The sequence below is a fragment of the Paroedura picta genome, chromosome 6 (genome assembly GCF_049243985.1).
Source record: "Paroedura picta isolate Pp20150507F chromosome 6, Ppicta_v3.0, whole genome shotgun sequence".
NCBI lineage: Eukaryota > Metazoa > Chordata > Lepidosauria > Squamata > Gekkonidae > Paroedura > Paroedura picta.
Window position 1 is genome coordinate 103,686,097 of NC_135374.1, and position 22,654 is coordinate 103,708,750.

Genomic DNA, 22,654 nt, shown 5'->3' on the forward strand with positions numbered 1-22,654 from the left:
GAAGGCCAGATCCTGAAGATGAAACTCAGATATTTTGGCCACCTCATGAGAAGGAAGGACTCCCTGGAGAAGAGCCTAATGCTGGGAACGATTGATGGCAAAAGAAGAAGGGGACGACAGAGAATGAGGTGGCTGGATGGAGTCACTGAAGCAGTAGGTGCAAATTTAAATGGACTCCAGAGAACGGAGGACAAGACAGGAAGGCCTGGAGGACAAGACAGGAAGGTTTGGAGTCAGGAAGGCCTGGAGGATCATTGTCCATGGGGTTATGATGGGTCGGACAAGACTTCGCACCTAACAACAACAACATCTTAGGTTAAAAAGTAGATTATACAGTGAGTTCATTTGGTTGAAAATGAATTAGCTGGTACACATTTCGAGCAGTTTTCAAAAGGGTTATATACTCATTCTTTTTTGTGGGAAATCTATAAAATGGGTTATGGGAACACCAATCCTTGGGGTTCATAATGAAGGCCCCCATTTCATCTCATATGAATTTCTTCTTTCCTCCTCTGCATGACCTGTCACTGATTAAAATTCCACACAGTTTCTATCCATTACTTTTTAATAGCACTTTAAAGTCCGATATAATAAGCTCTCTCAAGTTGGTGCATAAATTGTGCCAAGAGAATATTTTATCAAAAAGAAAATTCTTGTAATACTGCTTAAGGTACTGCTATGAAATACGAAACTCAAATATTTTAAATATAGGAAACCCTTATCAGTCATAATTATGGTAATGTATGAAGTTTGCCTTTCTGGAAAGAGAGATGGCAAATATATCATGTGCATAAAACTCTATCTTCTGAACAGAAAATATTCATAGGGCTGTGGGTGGCTAAAGGGAATGGTGGAAAGGAGTTACTGTGCAAAGACTAATTGTGATAGAGTACTCTGCAGGAAATTGCTATTTAAATTAGAAGAAAGTTCATTATATTCCAGATTGGTGGGCAGTAACCATTGTGGTTCCCCAAATACCAGTCCTAAGCTTCTTGTTACTGACCTTGTATATGAAGGTTAGAATATTTTATTAAATGTGCCAATGGTACATTTAAGTTAGGTAAGTTAGGTTATACTGTGACTAAGCCCATTTCTTATGGTTCCCAAATTTTGAGAATGCACCACATAGGTATAGTAGAGATATTAATATGGCTGTCCCTAAGAAGATAATGTGGCTGTCAAGCCCTAAATGGATCCCTTCAACCCTTGCAGCTCACATTCTCCTAGCTCATAGCTCAGCCTTAGATCTCCAAGACCTGGTACAAAATGATGATACGATCACACTAGGGAGTAGAATGATGTATAGAAGGGTTCTCATGGACTGAAGTCTGAGCTTGCCTCATGATTAGTTCTTAGCTTCCCTGCGAAGTCTGTAATTAATTGGTATCCGGTGTATGCCTGGCAGGGCAGCACAACTTTTCAGCTACCTGAGAATGACACGTGAACTGGACTACACCTTAATTGATGTCAAACCTAAAATCTGTACAAATTTCACAATCCCCCCACCCTAAAATTGACTTTTAGCAACACTTTAAGTTTTAAGACTAAAGCACAATGCTACTAATTAAATAATTTCAGTAAGAGATAGCTGTTGTAGTGGTAGATAGCTAAACAGATCTGGGAGCTACTAGTTTGAAACCCATTTGTAATGGAAGCTTACTGGGTGACCTTTAGCCAGTCACATAGTCGCTCAACCTAATGTACCTCAGAAGCTTATTGTAAAGAAAACAAGAGGGAACAATGTAAGCTGCTTTGGGTCTCTGTTAGAGAAAAAGGTTAGGCATAACTGGTAAAATAATATTTCTAGAATGTTAGCATTTAATTCTTTTTAGTAATTGGCATCAGAATATTCTGTGTTAAGTGTATTAAATTAAAATGGATTGAACTGTTCAGTGGGTTCAACTTTAACTCAAAAGTAAAAATATATAATGTATAGGGTGCTGCAAATTTTTCAGAGAACAGGTTCATCATGTAAAGACTGTAGCTACAGCTGTCCTCCTTTGTGAGTTTTACTTTCATCTATTGCAATAGCAGCAGAATAGTTTTCCAGTTGTGTACCAACTGCTTCCTTGCAAGCTAATTTTGCATCTACACAGTAGATAATTTTATTCTCCTCCAAGGTCCTTGATGGTCAGAGATAGAATCATAGAATCATAGAATCATAGAGTTGGAAGGGGCCATACAGGCCATCTAGTCCAACCCCCTGCTCAAAGCAGGATTAGCCCTAAGCATCCTAAAACATCCAAGAAAAGTGTGTATCCAACCTTTGCTTGAAGACTTCCAGTGAGGGGGAGCTCACCACCTCCTTTGGCAGCCTATTCCACTGCTGAACTACTCTGACTGTGAAAAACTTTTTCCTGATATCTAGCCTATATCGTTGTACTTGAAGTTTAAACCCATTACTGCGTGTCCTCTCCTCTGCAGCCAGCAGAAACAGCATCCTGCCCTCCTCCAAGTGACAACCTTTCAAATACTTAAAGAGGGCTATCATGTCCCCTCTCAACCTCCTTTTCTCCAGGCTGAACATTCCCAAGTCCCTCAACCTATCTTCATAGGGATTGGTCCCTTGGCCCCAGATCATCTTCGTCGCTCTCCTCTGTACCCTTTCAATTTTATTGACGTCCTTCTTGAAGTGAGGCCTCCAGAACTGCACACAGTACTCCAGGTGTGGTCTGACCAGTGCCGTATACAATGGGACTATGACATCTTGTGATTTTGATGTGATGCCCCTGTTGATACAGCCCAAAATGACATTTGCCTTTTTTACCGCTGCATCACACTGCCTGCTCATGTTTAGTTTACAATCCACAAGTACCCCAAGGTCTCGTTCACACACAGTGCTACCTAGAATTGTATCCCCCATCCAGTAGGCATGCTTTTCATTTTTCTGACCCAGATGCAGAACTTTACACTTATCTTTATTAAATTGCATCTTGTTCTCATTTGCCAATTTTTCCATTGTGTTCAGATCTCGTTAAACTCTGTCTCTATCTTCCGGAGTATTTGCCAGTCCTCCCAATTTGGTGTCATCTGCAAACTTGATGAGTAGTCCCTCCACCCCCTCATCTAGATCATTAATAAATATGTTAAAAAGTACCGGGCCGAGCACCGAGCCCTGAGGTACCCCGCTACTCACCTCTCCAGTCTGATGAAACACCATTGACAACAACTCTTTGAGTGCGGTTCTCTAACCAATTCCCTATCCACCTAACTACCTGAAAATCCAGATTGCGGTCCTTCAACTTACCCATCAGAACATCATAGGGAACCTTGTCAAAAGCTTTACTAAAATCCAAGTAAATGACATCAACCGAATTTCCCCGATCCAGCAAACCTGTTACTTGGTCAAAAAAGGAAACTAGGTTGGTCTGGCAGGACCTGTTGGAGACAAATCCATGCTGACTTCCTTGGATCACCAAATTGTCCTCCAGATGTTTGCAGATCGCTCCCTTTAATATCTTCTCCACAACAGAGGTCAGACTCACTGGTCTGTACTTTCCTGGGTCATCCTTCCTCCCTTTTTTGAAGATCGGAATAACGTTTGCTCTTTTCCAGTCCTCCGGGACATCTCCAGTTCTTAAAGAGGTTCCGAAGATGATGGACAAGGGTTGTGCAAGTTCTCTGGAAAGTTCTTTGAGTACTCTCGGGTGCATTTCATCCGGACCAGGGGATTTGAACTCATCCAGTGCAGCTAAATGCCTCTTGACAACCTCTCAATCCATGCTAACCTGCCACCCAGACACTATCCTTTGGCTACGGCCATCTCTAGATGTGCCTAAACACTTTGATCTGTGGGAAAAAACAGATGTAAAATAGGCACTAAGCCTTTCTGCTTTCTCTGCATCTTTCATTAGAGTTTGTCCCTCCGCACCCAACAGTGGGCCTATTGCCTCCTTTACTTTACGTTTGCTCCTCACATAACTGAAAAATCTTTTCTTGTTACAATGGGCTTCCCTGGCCAATCTTAGCTCAATCTCAGCTTTGGCCTTTCTGATGATTGAAGTAGTGGTAGATATGTGGAAGATATGTGGAATATGTGAAAGTCGTGATGTGGCTCTCATTAAACTAAACATTTGCATATAAATACTTAAATATGACAGAGAACAACACAAATAAGACATAAAAAATGCAGTCTATTGACTGCTCCTTCCTTAGTGACTTGTATGTTCACTATTATCACTGTCTAATGTCAGTTATTTACATATTTTAGTTGATGGTAGAAATTGCTGTCACAGCTCACTTTATGGCATCTGCAAAGTTTTTCATTATTGTTTTCATGGGGTTTTAACGGGGATTTTAGGATGTTGTAACCCGCCACGAGCCGCAAGGGAGTGGCAGGAATAAATATAATAATAATCATCATCATCATAATAAAAGGCAATAGATGAACAGAGACAACCATGGACTTCCTTGGTGTTATGTCTAACTGCTGCACCTCCTGTTGAGCAGCCAGAGGGCCCTTCAGAGATTGTAGCCGACTGAGGTACACTTGCTGAGCAAAGCACATCTTCTGTGTTGACTGTAGACCTGGCCATCAAGGATCAGGGTCAGGCCAGTCCTGATGAGCAGCATGGTCCCAGATGGGCTTTATCCAGCTATACCTCCCAGCATTCTTGAAACGCAGAGGGAAGGCCCCAGTTAGCCCAGTACACTCACTGTAACAATGTTAACAGCATGGAAATCTGATAGTTGTCAGAAGACCAGGGTGTAAACTGCACGGAGCTCTTATTCCACTCCCAGGTCGATACAGTCCCTCCTGTCTGCACTGAAATTGATTTCCAGTTTGATTTCCATCGATGGAAATTTTCCATCTGCGACGGTCATGCCTCGACCCGCATTCACCGTACCTTTGCCTCGGAATATCAGGGAGCGCTTATTTTCCGGAATATCCACCAATCTGTGCCGGATGCACCAAAGGATCCACATGTAGATGTCCTCGGCACTCGGATTAACTGGCATTCCTCCCCCCGCTCCTCCCCAATGGTGACGTTACGGAACTGTCTTTTGCTGATTGGTCAACCAACCCCCGCGTTTCCAATGCTGACACTGCGTGGTTCTCTCTTGCTGATTGGTCGACAACCCCCCCTTTCCAATGCTGACTGAACGTGTTTATCTCCTGCTGATTGGTCGATTCGCGGAGTCGAAAGAAAGGGGGGATACTTGTTTCACGGATAAATAAGCTGTTCAGCTCTGTTTGAGAGCTTAGATTGTTTGAGACAGCACAGAAATGGAAAAGTGTACAAATACGGCAATTAAAAAAAAAAACATATCCAGGCGCACTCTGGTGGGAAGTACGTCAGAACGTCAGGAATCGATTTAAACTAACGTGATGCAGATGGCGCAAGTATGTTAAAGCTGTTTCGTTTCGGAAATAATGTTTGTTGCAGATCATCATGCCCGAGCCCGAATCAGGCAGAGATCGGCAAGAATAAAAGCGGGAAAATCTAGAGATGCAGAATAGGCCCAGCTCTGCTGTCTGCACGCTTGTCAGGCCCAATGGGGTCCAGCTGATGCGGCTTCCTCAGATGAAGACTAGGCCCAGCTGCAAGCCTTCTGAATGAAGACCACTCCACCCAGCTAAGGTGTTCTTAAAGAGAGGCAAGCCACTCTGTTGGTGCAATGCATGTGTTCCCTGCCCGTTTACCTACATGTCTAGTGGTCTGGGTTGCTGCGGCAAGGCTCTGCTCAGTTGACTCTTGGTTCCTGATTTTGGCTGTTGTCTTCGTTCCTGGTTCCTAACTTCAGCTTGTCTTTGACTTGACTCTGGTCTCTGGCTTCTCAACAGCAGTGCAGCTTTAGGACTCACTCTCTGGCATGTGACCGCACTCTGACTCTGACACCGCACCCCATCCTGCCCTTCTTGATTAACTTACTTTCTTGGTTTTAGACCTTATTGGTTGGAGTCTGAGCTTGCTTTGTGATTTGATCTTGGCTTTCTGGCCGAAGGTGTAATTTACTGTTAACTAGTTTGCAGCCCGGCAGAGCTGTACACATTCCCTCTCCTGTTTTCAATCATCCCTATTAGTTAATTAGTACATTTCTCCTGCCATCTACTTCCCTGAAAATGTCCTTAGATATGTTATTGTTTTATAAGTGTTGGCTGTTATGCATTGAGACATGTGTTCTCTTCATGGGAATCCACTTGGTATGGCCCCTGTCTTGTGAAAAGGAAATACTTTTGACTGGATATTGTGATGAATTCTCTGTTTAACGCCCAGCCATGAGAGGAAATAACAGCATTTATACAATACTACAAAGTTCAAATAATTTCACATTCCAGTTCAGTATGGTACATCAGTATTACTCTTTCTACATTGTCTATTTGAGAGGGGCATTGTGACAGAGATTGGTTTGTTGGGGGGGGGGGTCTGAATAAAAACATGGCAGAGACAAAATTTTAATGAGGAACATCTTCAGTCTTAGATCTCTTAAAATGAAGGTACCTTGAAAAAATAGGATTTGGTTAAATTTACAGATTAAAGTTGGGAATTTGAATTCCACCTAACATTTCCATGGACCAAGGGATTTTCATCCATTTACCTCAAATTCCTTTCCTTTTTCTCTATCTCCTACAGTCCAAACTTTCTGATGAAATACTCATGCTGGGAGAAGGGGTACCAATAAGAATAGACGGGGGAGGCAGAGGTCTGTCATGGAAGAATAAAATAAGGGAAAAGAGTTGCCCTATCCATCTTCAGAACTTTTTGTTTGAATCCAAGCCAAAGTGAACAAAAGCAGTAGTGACCAGGAAGTAGGAGTGTTTCCTCAGCCAACCATTTGTTCCTGTTTGGAAAACCTGTTTCCCAACTTATGAATAGGTATGTTAGCTTGTCCTGAGAGAATATTCTGCTTTATTTTTTAATATGCTTGAGTGTACATGTGCAATTGCTAAGTGTAGCATTTGTGTCAGCAGGATCTGACTGCTTCTTCGAGAGACATCCCTATAGCCTACTTATTTGTCTCTTACTCTCATAGAGAAGTACTCAGCAAATAAGATGTCCCTGGTTATTTCCTATGTGATCATATCCTGCTTTCTTTCCCAGCCCCAGAAAATGAGCACTCCCACAAGGAGTAATCAAAGTAGAACTTTTGCTTCATAGATAAGTTTGGAAATAGAGTCTTTTTCATCAGAATGCATTTGCCCTGCTCTATAATCATAGCACTTTAATGCTCCATTAGTGTGCAATTTACTGTTCACAGGAAAAGCATGTAAGTATCAGTTGTGTTTTGTTTTTTTTGTGCATGAGAAATTAAATTACATTAAAAAACGTGTCCTTTCAATGAGTGCAGAATATCTCTAACCTATATATTTCCCCCCAAAGTTCTATCCCTGTATTATTATTAATTTTGCTACAGTGTCAGGTTTTTTTTTTTTTTTGCTTTTAAAAGCAAAAGGTTTTAAAAGAACAGCTGTTAACAAAAGTCCAGGGGATGGTTGATGTATATTTGTATTTTTAGTCTCTGTTATATGGACAGGGGGCCATGTGTTGAAAGGTTCTCTTGATTGGTCTCCTTGGGCTTGGACATTCAGCAATTTGATCTAGTTGATTTATCTAAAACATTTTAATGCCAGGCTTCCATCAAAATAGAGTGCCAGAACTCTTTTCTAAAGTCAATGAAAAACCAATGGAAGACTTGCAGAAGCAGTGGAGTTTCTATTTGGTCTACCTTCTCAAAGGAAGCTTGAACAAGAAAAGGGGATTATAGGAGATTTTGAGATGGGGATATATTGTATACAATATATATCAATTTCTTTTTGTGTATTATTATATATATATTTAAAATGTTATTTAAAGCTGTCGACATAATTTAAAAGCATTTGGACAGTGTGTATCCAACTTTTGCTTGAAGACTGCCAGTGACAGGGAGCTCACTACCTCCTTAGGCAGCCTATTCCACTGCTGAACTACTCTGAAAGTTTTTTCCCTGATATCTAGCCTATATCGTTGTACTTGTAGTTTAAACCCATTACTGCGTGTCCTCTCCTCTGCAGCCAACGGAAACAGCATCCTGCCCTCCTCCAAGTGGCAACCTTTCAAATACTTAAAGAGGGCTATCATGTCCCCTCTCAACCTCCTTTTCTCCAGGCTGAACATTCCCAAGTCCCTCAACCTATCTTCATAGGGCTTGGTCCCTTGGCCCCAGATCATATCCGTCACCCTTTCGGCTCTTTACAAAGCATTTTCGTCGCTCTGTACCCTTTCAATTTTATCTACGTCCTTCTTGAAGTGAGGCCTCCAGAACTGCACACAGTACTCCAGTTGTGGTCTGACCAGTGCCGTATACAATGGGACTATGACATCTTGTGATTTTGAAGTGATGCCCCTGTTGATACAGCCCAAAATGGCATTTGCCTTTTTTACCGCTGCATTACACTGCCTGCTCACGTTTAGTTTACAATCCACAAGTACCCCAAGGTCTCGTTCACACACAGTGTTACCTAGAAGCGTATCCCCCATCCAGTAGGCATGCTTTAAATTTTTCTGACCCAGATGCAGAACTTTACACTTATCTTTATTAAATTGCATCTTGTTCTCATTTGCCCATTTTTCCATTGTGTTCAGATCTCGTTGAACTCTGTCTCTACCTTCCGGAGTATTTGCCAGTCCTCCCAATTTGGTGTCACCTGCAAACTTGATGAGTAGTCCCTCCACCTCATCTAGATCATCATGTTAAAATGTACTGGACCAAGCCCTGAGGTACCCCTCTACTAACCTCCCTACAGTCTGATGAAATACCATTGTCAACAACTCTTTGAGTGCGGTTCTCTAACCAATTCCGTATCCACCTAAAATCCAGATTGCAGTCCTTCAATTTATCCATCAGAACGTCATTGGGAACCTTATGAAAGCTTTACTAAAATCCAAGTAAACGCCATCAACCGAATTTCCACGATCAAGCAAACCTGTCACTTGGCCAAAAAAGGAAACCAGGTTGGTCTGACAGGATCTGTTGGATACAAATCCATGCTGACTTCCTTGGATCACCAAATTGTCCTCCAGATGTTTGCAGATTGCTCCCTTTAATATCTGCTCCATTATCTTCCCCACAACAGAGGTCAGACTCACTTGTCTGTAGTTTCCCGGATCATCCTTCCTCCGTTTTTTGAAAATCAGAATAACATTTGCTCTCTTCCAGTCCTCCAGGACATCTCCAGTCCTTAAACAGGTCCCGAATATGATGGACAAGGGTTCTGCAAATTCTCCGGAAAGTTCTTTTAGCACTTTCGGGTGCATTTCTTCCGGCCCAGGGGATTTGAACTCATCCAATGCAGCTAAATGCCTCTTGAATGGTAGAGGACAGGAAGGCCTGGAGGAAGGCCTGGAGCTGGGGTAGTCAAACTGTGGCCCTCTAGATGTCCATAGAATTCAATTCTCATGAGCCCCTGCCAGCATTCCATATCTAGAATCTTAGATTTTTAACTCAATTTGGAACTGCTGAACAGAGACTGCCATGGAGGTAAAAGTCATAATCTAGGCTGGAGATGGTTTTCTGTATTTGTAATTTGTTCAGTTGTCTGCTTCTGAAGAGATTTCAATTCACTAATTTCAGATCTTACTATGATGAGGCCTTCCTAAAATTTAGGATTCCCAACTCTTGAAAAATTCCTTGATATTTGGGAGTGGAACATGGGGAAAGGAGGGAGCTCAGCGGAATATACTGCCATAGAATCTATCTTCCAAAGCAGTCTTTTTCTCCAAGGAAGCTGATCACTGTCATGTGGTATTCTGTTGGAATTCCGGGAGATTCTTTGGGCCTATCTGGAGGTTGGCAAACTCTAATGCAATTGGTATCCTGAAGGACCTCTTTTAAAACGGTTAAAACCAAGGATTGGTAGCATTAGATAAAGCAACCTCACTATGTGGATTGGTAACAGGGGTAGAATAAAATGTGGCCTCTGCTTTACTTAGTTTAATTTTTATTTATTGTTTTCACAGTTCGGTTTCCACCTCATTATTGTATGATAATTTTTTTGTTCCTTTTTATACATTATAAGGGTACAATTTGTATCAAGGTTCCCCTTTTACCTGGTTGGTTTCTGCCTCTTTGTTTCAGTCAGTTTCAGCAGCCATTTTGGATTTGTCAGACATAGCCTTTGAGACCTTGCTCTGTTTGTTCCTCTTTCTAGCTTGAATTGTCTCCAGTTTCTGAGTATGCCAATGATGGAGAATTAGGATCAGCCTACTAGACATGAAGGCAAGATGATGATGGATTGGACCTGTCGAAATCCAAATCATTCAGACATATTGTGTGTATTAGGATACTCTGCCCCATTAAAGCAATGCAATTTCTTTTTCTTTTTTTTTAAGTTGTTATTCTGCTCTCATACCTGAGGGAATGGAAATCCCCACTTAGAGTTTATTGATACTTTGGACCAAAATAGACAATAGGATATTGAGGGGGGAAACTACTTAACAGGCCAGGTATCTGTACTGGGGACTGGAGAGGGTCTAGGTATGAGAGAATACCCTTTCCTCCCATACCTCTTTCATGATTTGGAACAATCTTTCAAAACTGCAGCATTTCTCAGTCATACAGAGTTCAGTTTTGAAGCAGCATTTCCCAACTTGGAAGGGAATAGTTAAATAATTTTCATAAATAAGTTTTTGTGAGCACTTGAAATCCAGCCAAAGAATTTTAAAAACTTTTCTTACAGATATAAACGTTATATAAATTTAGATATAAATATAAATGTTATATAAATTCAGAATGTGCTTTTGACATTCACCATATGAACAGATTTCTTTCTGTTTCCAACTATTAATCTCCATCTGAGTTCTGTGTATACATGGCCATCATGTACTCCAAGAGACTTAATTTCCCCACGGAAATGATAGAGGTAATAACAGTGTTCAATAAGCAGAAAAGCGGAGAATTTGCTTAGTTTGTTTTGAGGTATTTAACAATAGATGGAATTAAAGGGCAACATTTTGTAAAATTGTTTCTTTCCTATGTGATGCTTTGGCTTACATGATTTGGAAAAAATTCTATTAGAGAAGGCAGAGTGTGTGGGTGCTAGGAGTCAGGCCATTGGTTCTTTGTAGATCATCTAATTGATTCCTATACCAGCATGTCTAAAATTAGCTCTTGCCAGATAATTTAGTAGCATTAGTGCACAGTTTATAGTTGGCAAAGGCAACATATTATGCAGAATTTATTATAAGGAAAGCTGGATTAGATTTTGTTGAAATGCAATCAGTGAGTTACTTGGTGCAAGGCCTACTCTGAAGGGCTGGCCTTTCTACACTGCAAATTCCTGGTCACATGTTCTGGAGAGCTGCCAGGCTGCAGCTCAGGAATTGCAGGCCCTACCTGGAATCCAAAGAATTTCCATAACTATGAAGAACTATGGCCGGAGATTCACAACTTTGTACAATAGGTAGCAACTAAAACCATCCCAAAGAAAAACAAATGCAAGAAAGCAAAATGGCTGTCTGAGGAGGCTTTACAATTAGCTGAAGAGAAAAGGGAAGTGAAAGGCAAGGGAGAAAGAGAAAGAAACAATGAATTGAATATAGATTTCCAGAGAATGGTTAGAAGAGATAAGACTGCCTTCTTAAATGAACAGTGCACACAAATAGAAGAAAACAATAGAATAAGGAGGACCAGAGATCTCTTTAAACAAATTGGAGATATGAAGAGAACATTTCAAGCAAAGATGGGTATGATAAAGTACCAGAATGGTGGGGACCTCACAGAAGCAGAAGAGATTTTTAAAAGGTGGCAAAGTTATACAGAACTATAAAAGAGGGATCTTAACATCTCAGATAACCACGATGGGGTAGTTACTAACCAGAGCTGGCCACAGGATTGGAAAAGTTCAGTTTACATTCCAATCCCAAAGAAGGGCAATGTCAAAGAATGTTCAAACTACCGCACTATTGCACTAATTTCTCATGCTGGCAAAGTTATGCTCAATATCCTACAAGCTAGGCTCCAGCAATATGCGGACCGAGAACTTCCAGAAGTATAGGCAGGATTTCAAAGAGGCAGTGGAACTAGAGACCAAATTGCCAACATACGCTGGATCGTGGAGAAAGCTAGGGAGTTCCAGAAGAACATCTACTTCTGCTTCATTGACTATGCTAAAGCCTTTGATTGTGTGGAGCAGAACAAATTGTGGCAAGTTCTTAAAGAGGTGGGAATACCAGAGCTTCTTATCTGTCTCTTAATAAACCTATATGCAGGTCAAGAAGCAACAGTGAGAACTGGGCATGGAATCACTGATAGGTTCAAAATTGAGATAGGAGTTCGACAAGGCTGTATACTGTTGCCTTACCTATGTAACTTGTATCCGGAGCACATCGTGAAAATGGTGGGGTTAGATGAGTCACAAATTGGGATTAACGTATCAGGGATAAATATCAACAACCTCAGATATGCAGATGATACCACTCTAATGGCTGAATCCGAAGAGGAACTAAAGAGCCTCTTGATGCGAGTGAAGGAGTAGAGTGAAAAGGTCGGCTTGAATCTCAACATCGAGAAAAACATCAACTGAATTTCCATGATCCAGCAAACCTGTTACTTGGTCAAAAAAGGAAACCAGGTTGGTCTGACAGGACCTGTTGGAGACAAATCCATGCTGACTTCCTTGGGTGATTGAATACATGTTGTTGTTTCTTTTATGAAAGAGACAAAACTTTTGACAAACAGCAAACAATGCAACTTTTCCATTTAATTTAAAATTCAGTTAAATGTTATTTTTTCTGCCATAGTATTCTGTATATAAAAGTAAAGAGATTATTTGATTAATCAAGAACAATGAAGATTGTGGCATTTGAGTGAAACAATATATAATCCAGAAGACCGGCAGATATTACAAAACAGTGGCATAAATCGAGCAATATGTTATTTCAAGGCATCTGGCCTTCTCAATTCCTGGCAAATAGTTGGGGAAGAAATGGAGGTAGTGACAGATTTTATTTACCTGGGCTCCAAGATCACTGCAGATAGGGACTATAGCAAAGAAATGAAAAGATGCTTGCTCCTGGAGAGGAAAGCTATGGCAAATCTGGACAGCATCCTAAAAAGCAAAGACATCACCCTGCCAACAAAAGTGCATCTAGTCAAGGCTATGGTATTCCCAGTTGCAATGCATGGCTGTGAAAGTTGGACCATAAGGAAGGCTGAGCATCAAAGAACTGAGGCTTTTGAATTCTGGTGTTAGAGAAGACTTGCGAGTCCCTTGGACTGCAAGGCGAACAAACCGGTCAGTCCTGGAGGAGATCTGCCTTGACTGCTCCTTAGAAGGCCAGATCCTGAAGATAAAACTCAAATACTTTGGCCACCTCATGAGAAGGAAGGACTCCCTGGAGAAGAGCCTAATGCTGGGAGTGATTGAGGGTAAAAGAAGAAGGGGACGACAGAGAATGAGGTGGCTGGATGGAGTCACTGAAGCAGTCACTGCAAGCTTAAATGGACTCCGGGGGAAGGGAGAGGACAGGAAGGCCTGGAACAGGGGTAGTCAAACTGCGGCCCTCCAGATGTCCATGGACTGTAATTCCCATGAGCACCTACCAGCGTGTTCCTGTATCTTAAAGTTTTCTTTCTGGCTTTAAGGTAAAACTTTGTACTGAACTCTCTCATCCTGGGCTAAAGGTGAAATTATTTTGTTTTTTTCTTCCATCACAAAAGTGGTAAGGAGTTAAATAAAACTGGTAGAGTGAAAGCTAGACTAGCCCACTCCAGAGAAGATGTACTAGAGTTTGGTTCCCAATTCTATCAGATTTGGATAGAGACATAGAGAAGATAGGGAAAGGAACATTAATGAATTAAGATTTTCCCATGTATTAAATTTATTTCAGTGTCTTCACGTCCTTTTAAGACAAGTATCCTTGAATACATGTCAAGATTAAAACATAGTGTCATAACAACTCCCCTCACACAAATTTATGAGGAAATGAGCCATTCATTGGATGATTTGGAATGCATAGCAATTGAACACATACAGGCTCAGGGTTTAGGATGTTCCAATATTGCTAGACGTCTTTTGCAGAAGGAAGTTGAATGGATCCTTAAATTAAAAATGTTACAACCTGAGGGACTAAATTATTTGTTGGATTTAACTTTTTTATAATTGACCTATGTTTATAATTAGTGTTAACTGGAGTATACTCCTTTGAAAGACTTGGAGAGGGATCTATATCTAAACAGGTGCAGTTCATTAAATAATGTACTTGTGAGTCATAGTGAAATGGTAAGTGTTCCCAGTGTACCTAATTAAACAATGTTCCTAATGAGTTTATTCTGCAATGAGTTGACTTGTTCTTGTATAAATATAGTGGATGTCTAGAGGTTTTTCGGTCACTTATAAAACTCCCTAGAGGATGGTTGCCTTGGTGGACCATTGATATTAGTAGACCCAAAATATGTTTCTTAAAATATAAGGTATAAATACAATGTATGGATATTTGGTAAAGGTATTTATTGAAATCTTTGAGGTCAATTCTACACCCAATGTATAGTGAAACACCATTTGCAGACACCATGGGTGTTTCCACACAAGGACCAATGTTGCCAATTGGTTCCACAAAGCAGAAACACTATTTTAAATAGTGGAATCTAGGCATTACGCATACCTGCATTTGTAGTGGAATCCAGTAGTGTTTCATTTGTTTCCCACAGGTTTCCAGGTTTGAAGGAATCGCTAGAAAGGAAGCGATTTTTTCTGTGCTTGGTTCCGCCCCTTTCTGTCAATCAAACGAACAGCCAACGGGCGGTTATTATCATGCTCCTGAAAATCCCCTTTCCCTTTAATCACAGGTTTTAAAAAAACACACACGAATATGTGTTGATTCGTTGCAATGGAGAGACCCATCTATCTGGTGTGTGAGCTGGCGATTCATCATTACCACACTCCCCCAAGTGAAAAAAAATCCCCCCCCCCGCATGGGCGCGATTTTTGCTGAAAATAAAAAGAACTTGCAAACAGGGCTGTGTTGTGCTTGCAGATTTAGGGGAGCTTTAAAGCACTGCTGTGGAGGGACTGTAGCTGGAGAAGCCTTGCTGGGTGAATGAAGCCTCGCTGGTTCGTTGCTTTCCCCGCTCGCTCTGAGGGAAAAAAAGGCGATCGATTCGCCGGAAATTCGGAGGAGAGAGCCAGGTATAGGGACTTTGTTGGAACTGCAACAATGAGAACATACAGGTCTTTTTTGATAGTGATTGTTTGCAAGAGTGTAGCGCTTTTCAAAGGGTGAATCCACTTTTCCTGATTTCACTAGAAGCGCTACAATTAATTGCTTTTCACGGAACTGTTGCAGGAGTGTTGCAGATTGTGTGCGACATCTTGGGGAACTGCAAATTGGTAGTGTTTACAATATGAAAGCCTTCTGTTACATTAAACTTGTGCGGAATGGCCCCATATTTTAGATGTTTGCACAATGTTGCTACATCTTCCATTTTAAAGCCATGTAACGTGAGTAGAAGAGCACCCCGCAAGTAACCACCGATGCACTTTGCGTAGCCAACTTAGTGCTATCTCCGCCTCCAGTGCGTGCCCCACCTCCCATTACAGGCAGGAACGCAGAGTGCTTAGGGAAATGAGCAAACCAGGAGGTGAGGAATGGCTGGAGGTGCATTATTTTTTAGCTTTATACCAGTGCACTGGCGTAACACTAATTTTTTCAATGTTTAGAAATGTCCTGAGTATTTAGAAACATGTACTTAAAAACATTCTCAGATTTTCAGTGTCAACCCACCCCCCTTTATTAAAGGCTTTGGCAGTGATTCTCCTTGGTGCATGTCTTAGGCATGTGCACATTAGACTGCTTCAGCTTTAAAGATCTCTGAAGCACTGTTGCTTCAGAGATAGACTGACCAAATACGGTCCAAAGCAAAAATCCCCATTAAAAATGCTGAAGTGCAGCTGTCCAAAGTGTGCTCTGGCCACACTGACACTCTCCAGTCTTTGGATGACCATTTAAAGTTTAAAAGAAAACATACAGGCGGGAACTACAAAACATTTCCTGCTCTAAGTTCTTGCTTTTCCCCAAGCTTCTCCAGGGAAAAGGGGGGGTTAATGAGGGAGCCAGATCAATGCATTTTTAATTGCAATCACTGCAATGCATTTTTAATGACAAGGTCTTTCAGCTTTCTAAATTTTAAAGGCAAACAGACAGGCTGTTCTAGGTTCCCGCCTTTGCACAGGTTTCAGGGAAGAGGGGAGGCGGTTAGATCAATGGCTAGGCTCTGTTTAGGCTCCGTTATTGCAATGCATTTTCCATTTTAAATGTATTGCAATGATGAGGTTTTGCAGCTTGTTCGCTGCAAAATAAGGCAATGTAAGTGAGAGGGGAGGAGGCTGAGGGGGAAGCTTGTAGTAAGTTAGGTTTAGGGGGGAACGTTTCTTGGGCCATCACGGAAGATTTTTCCTTTTTTGAAAATAGCTGTGCATGGCGAAGGGGCTGCCTTGCTGACATGCTGCTCTGGTAGAGTTGATTCACTGAGTCTGACTCCCAGAGAGTGTGCTGGGCTTGGCTAGCTGATGTGATGAATCTTGGAGGATCTTCATTGCTGTAAAAGACATCAAATGGTTTGCCTGAAGGATTTTTTCTTCTCTTGCTTTCTCACTTTCAATCAGACTTTATTTAATTTCACTTATTTTTAAACCAAACTATTATTTGGTTTTCTGTGTGTGGGGTCTGGTCTGGGGGTGCTTTGGTATGCTTGTGATTCAGTTTTTTTTCTCCTGGTATTTATTCTTTTTTTGTTTGCTGTTGATTTAGTGCTGTTGTGGCCTGGAGGACACTGCTTCTTGTCCTTGGTTCTTATTGGAGTGCTGTTATTACAGTTTAAAGTTTTAACCCATTCTTCTCAGTGTTGTTGGGGGGGGAAGTTACACACTTTGGAGGCTGTTTTCCCTGAGTGGGAGGTCTGCTGTTCTGGTTTGTTGCTGCTGTTGCTTGCTGCTGTTGTGGCCTCGGGGGGGGGGGGGGGCGGCACTGCTTGGTTTTTCTTGGGGTACCCAATTAGCCTTTTCCCTCTAAAGAACAAGTACCAGGGGGCCATAGTGATTAAATCTAGGTCCCTTAGTTACCAAAAGCCACCCTCAAATGGGAAAAACCCTCCCAAACTGGCAAGCCTTAGGGCTCATTTAAAATGCAAAAAGAGTTCTTGAGGGGTGCCCAGGAGTTCATACATATGTTATAGAAGCCAGGGGTGAAGACAGTGGTTGAATGAGGAACACTTGGTGTAGTGGCTAAATGGCGGCCTGTGATTTTACAGTCAAGTCTGATTCCCACCCCAGTATTCAATATGTGGACAAGCACAGCTGTTCTCACAGAGCAATTCTATCATAGCTCTCTCAGTGCCTGGCATGAGGAAAGGAAGGAAAAGCCTCTTCTAATCTATTCTGAGACTCCTTTGGGGTATAAAAACCAGCAGCTAGTCTTCCTCTTGACTGCTTATTTTTGTTGGGGGGGGGGAGGCTGGAAGGGAGAACCTGTGATGATTGAAGGATGGATTCAGCACTAGGCTACCCTGAGCTCTACCACTGGAGGAAAGTCGAGTTGGTGCATGCACTAATCCTGCTGAGGAGGAGGAAGGTGTCCATGTGACAATCCCCACTTGCTATCTGAGGCTTCCCTGGGATTAATGGATTGTCTGTTGGTGTTGATTTTTTCTGCTTGCCAAATACCCAGATATTCTCCCCTGTTGGTTGGTGGGCCTCTATGTCCCCCCTGGACGCTGACTAGTGGTGCTAAGGGTGCTGCAAAATTCCCTCTTACACACCTTGCAGTGTGTAACACCCCCTCCTCTCCAGGGGAACCCAGGTCATCTCTAAGTGGACTTCAATTGGTCTCCAGTTCTCACCTGTAGGCTGACATTCAAGCATTGCTTGGGCAGCCAGCCACATCAGTCCCATGCAGCTCTGGCATGCAGTGTCCATTTTCCCCAGGGGAGGTGATAGGAATGCTTGGAGAGTGGCATATGCATGCTAGACCTGAGAGCGAGGGAGAGAACCCTCCCTGTGTTTGGTAATTTTCAGGCTTTTGCTGTCTCTGTAGCCTGGGGTGGGGTGGGTGGTTTGAGTTAGAGGTTCCAGACTTTCAGGGTAGCTTCAGGAGCCTCTTATCTGACTCCCCCACAAGTTTCAAGAAGATTGGACCAGTGGGTCTAATTCTAGGGGCTCCCTATATGAAGTCCATTATATCGATGAAAAAAAAATAGAGCTCTTAACAGGTAAGTTTTTGAATGAAAAAAAAGTTTGGAGAAAAAATGACCCAGCTAATAGTTATCAATTAAATTGTGGAAGGATTTCTGGATTAGCACTATAAGAGTGTTAGACAAAGGGAATTAAACATTTTCTTTCTCTGTTCGAGCAGGCTTTCCAAACGTTATTATTAGCCTCTGATTCCCACTCCCGCTCTGGACTGCAAGGTGTGTGTGTAAAGCATTCTGGAGCTTTGATCGCCCCCTCCGTTCTCTCTGACTTCTTCAATAGTGGAGAAGCCACTGAGTTACTGAGGGGCTTTCCCACCTTTGCTTTTGGCCATCTAAGGGGATGAAGAAGACCCAAAACAACAATATCTTAAAAGTAGATCTTACGCGTCGTTTCCTCGGAGATCTTCAACCTTAGATTGATTGTTCCATCGCAAAACTTTCCTGGTGTTGTCATTCTGTGGTGGCTCTCTACTTTTTTTTCTACTTCAGGCAACGAATTGGTAGGCTGATGGGAGGTCCCCTCTTGCTTGCCTACAATTTCACCTGATCTCTCAGGGGCAGATTCTACCTCACTGACTTGTATTTTTATTTTTTCCCTTTTTCTGTTTTTATCATACCTGCTATTACCTGCCTACTTTGAAGAGCTCAGATTATAGGAATGACTCTCTTTTACCTCCTCTTGATCTTCCTTCATTATTTTTTTTTCTTGCCTGAATAGGGTTCTATGGAGCTGCCACAGGGTTCCTTGTTAGCTGTCTATTTTTGTACCTGAGTGGATTATATTTCTTTCTCTTCCTGTTTCCCCCCTGTATTTATTCTGATTTTTCTTCCACCTGAACTCAATTGGTATAAGACCTTTCTCTTCTGTTTTATTTTATTAGTTATTTTTTTTAACTCCTGGTAATTCTATGGATTATAATTAAGCAGATTTAGGGACTCCTGATGGACAAAAGCAGCATTTAAGAACCAGCACTTCTTCATCTCCTGTAGGATCAGCAACAAATAAGTTTTATGGAATTATCAGCTCTTCCTTGGTGTGTCTAATTGGATTATATATATATATATATATATATATATATATATATATATATATATATATATATATATATATATATATATATATATATATATATATATATATATATATATATATATGTATATATATATATATATATATATATGTATATATATATATGTATATATATATATATATATATACACACACACACATATACACACATATACATACATACATACATACATACATACATACATACATACATACATACACACACACACACACATACATACATACATACATACATACATACATACATATATATATATATATATATATATTCACTTTTTGGTTTTTTTCTACTGTGTCTTTCCCCCTATTTTCCTTAGTGAACTTGGACTATGTTTCATACATACATACATACATACATACATACATACATACATACATATATATATATATATATATATATATATATATATATATTCACTTTTTGGTTTTTTTCTACTGTGTCTTTCCCCCTATTTTCCTTAGTGAACTTGGACTATGTTTCATTTCCTTTCTCCCTTATAATATTTTACTTTTTTCTCCATTAATTTTTATATTTTTGGAGGATCCCGTTTGTCCTCAAACTTATTCTGCAGACAGGAAGGAAGATTATCAAAACTCTACCAAAAGCTTGAGAATTCACAGATTCCCTGTCTCAAGGATTGGCTTTTGCCCAATTCCAGCAAGCAGTTCCACCAAGACCACAATGTGATCAGCAAGGAGCAGCAGGTTAAGACATGAATTCTTGCCAGGAAGGGGCAACAGGAACTACTCAGTGTCATAGAGACGTTAAAGATTCTCTACGTAAACATTAATATACTGAATGCGGCTGGCAAATTCTTTAAAATCTGCAAACATCTCAGAATGTTTAGAGCAGATATAATTTGCCCCCAAGAAATTCATGTTAAGAGAAAACAACTAGTTTAAAAAACTAGAACAAGAATTTGTGCCTTCAGCATTGGTGAAAAAAAGAATTGTGGCTTATGTGGTGAAATCAAGTATAAAAGCAGACATTTTAATACATGACCTTTAGGGTCATTTTCTTTCTCTAACATTTCATCTTCCCAATAGGCAGAAGTATGTGCTTGTGAATATTTACGTGCCAAATAATGCAAAAGAAAAATTTTATGGATAATTTTTTTCTTCAGCTTTTGGAGGTAGCCGATAAGGGATTGGTCATTTTGGAACACTTTAATGTGATCTCAAATTCATCCTTGGACAAATCTTGTAAAAAGGCTTGATCATACTTTCCTAAATGGGCACTAATGAATTTCCAACACCTCTCTTTAGTAGACCTGTGGAGAGAACAACACCCAAAGACCCATTCATATACATTTTTTCACACCACTCTGGCTCCTACTCATGGATTGACCAGTGCTGGTACTCCAGGAACATAGTCCCGAAGGTCGTGAACATAGAAATTCTACCTAATACCTTTGCCGTTCACAATCCTTTATTGACGGAAATGTCCTACTGTTGGGCGGGTATGAGAAGATGGAGAATGATTGACTATATTATTGTATATCCAGAAAAGCTCGGAAACTGTGATCCTGGCCTTCGAGAATTCTTGCAAATTAACACACAACCAATGTGCTGTCATCCACAGTCTGGGACGCAAGTAAGGCATATACGAGAAGCATCATTTTATGCATGAATACTGTGGCCAGGAAGAAAAGAGACAAAGAGCTATCTCAGATCTGAAATTTACTCGCCCAACTAGAACTACAACATCAATGTCATCAGATCAAGAAGCTGGCCAAACAAATTAAGCTATTTAGGATTGAACTAGGTAGCATTGAAATAGAAGAGATGAGGGAAAAATCGACTATCTAAAACAGAAAAATTTTGAATGGGCAGATAAGCCGGGAAGATGGCTGGCTGCTAAGTTACAGAAAAGCTCTCAAAAGCAAACCGTCAGCAAATTGAAACATGATAGTAAGGACTATGTTACAGAATCCAATTTTCAGAGCTGTTTCATTAAATTATTTCAAAATATCTATCAGGCTGGTGAAGAGCAGTTTCGACTGTTCCTCATTCTGCAAAAATATTTCCACAAATAAATTTTCTGAACAACATAGCAAAATTTTGCATCAAAGGGTGACCACAAATGAGATAAATGATTCCATAGCAGCTATGAAATTGCAAAAGGCGCCTGGACCTGATGGACTTGCAACATAATATTATAAGAAGCTAGTACATGTGATTATACCTATTTTTCTCCAGATTATAAATGACGTGATTGACCACCCGGAAAAGAAACTCCCGGACTCTTGGTAACAGGCATAAATAACCCTTATTCCCAAGGAAGGCTATGAACTATCCTTACCACACTCCTAAAGACCCATCTCATTACCAAATGTGGATTATGAAATCTTTGCTAAGATCTTAGCTGAAATTTTGAAAAGATATATTGGTGATGTGGTACACCCGGACCAGACTGGTTTTATGCCAAAGAGATACACGAGAAACAACATACACTTTGTTATGAATGCTATAGACTGCTCAAAACTGGTGATTGCAGACAACATTCCTTTTTTTAGATGCAGAGAATGTGTTCGATAAAATTCAATGCAACTTTAATGGAAGCCAGAATTTTGGGCTGTGAAGAGTTTTTTTTAATGTAATTAAGCATATATACTCAGCCCAAATGCTAGAATTTTGATAAGCATGCTGCTGACTAAAGATATTCTAATTATTAAGAATGGTACTAGACAAGATTTTCCCTTGTCACCATTGTTGTTCAATTTGGTATTATAAATTCTAGCAGCCAAGATACAAGCTGAAGATAAACTTTCTGGTTTAAAGGTTGAAGGAGAAGAATTTACATTGAAAAGCTATGCTGATTATGTTGTTTGCATTTTAACTAACCCTCTGACAACTGGACAAATACTGTTTGATGTACTGAAAGATTTTGCCCTATATTTGGTCAATAGAGCTAAGACTAAAATCGTTTTGATTGGGACATCGTAGTTAAATGCACAATTTATTAGAGACAATACTAGCTGTGAAGTTAACCCAAAGATGGAAAAATACCTTGGAATACATATAGTTGATGACCCTTCTGCTCTGGTGGCAAGCAATTATGGAAAGTTGTGGAACATGATTTAACAAGATATGGTAAGGTGGGATAGGGTGAAACTTTCTTGGTCAGCGTGTAATCAAAATGAACATTCTACCCAAGATTAATTTTCTATTTTAAGTATTACCATTGCCAGTTAAACACGAGACTCTATCTAAATGGCAACTGGAATTAAGCAAATTAATCTGGAGCTACAAGAGACCCTGGATTGCTTTTAAAGTCCTACAGTATGAAAGGAAAAGAGGTGGTCAAGCCATTCCTAATTTAAAGTTTTATTTACATGCCGCTACACTTGCTGTATTGGTAGATTGGGTAATGAAACCAATGAATAGAGAATCTTGGAA

At 40.6% G+C, this 22,654-nt stretch overlaps 1 protein-coding gene across 1 annotated transcript in view; it reads left to right on the top strand.

Moving 5' to 3' along the window:
• Positions 1 to 22,654, top strand: part of LOC143840394 (uncharacterized) — a 52,618-nt gene that overhangs the window by 25,820 nt on the left and 4,144 nt on the right. The window lies entirely within an intron of this gene.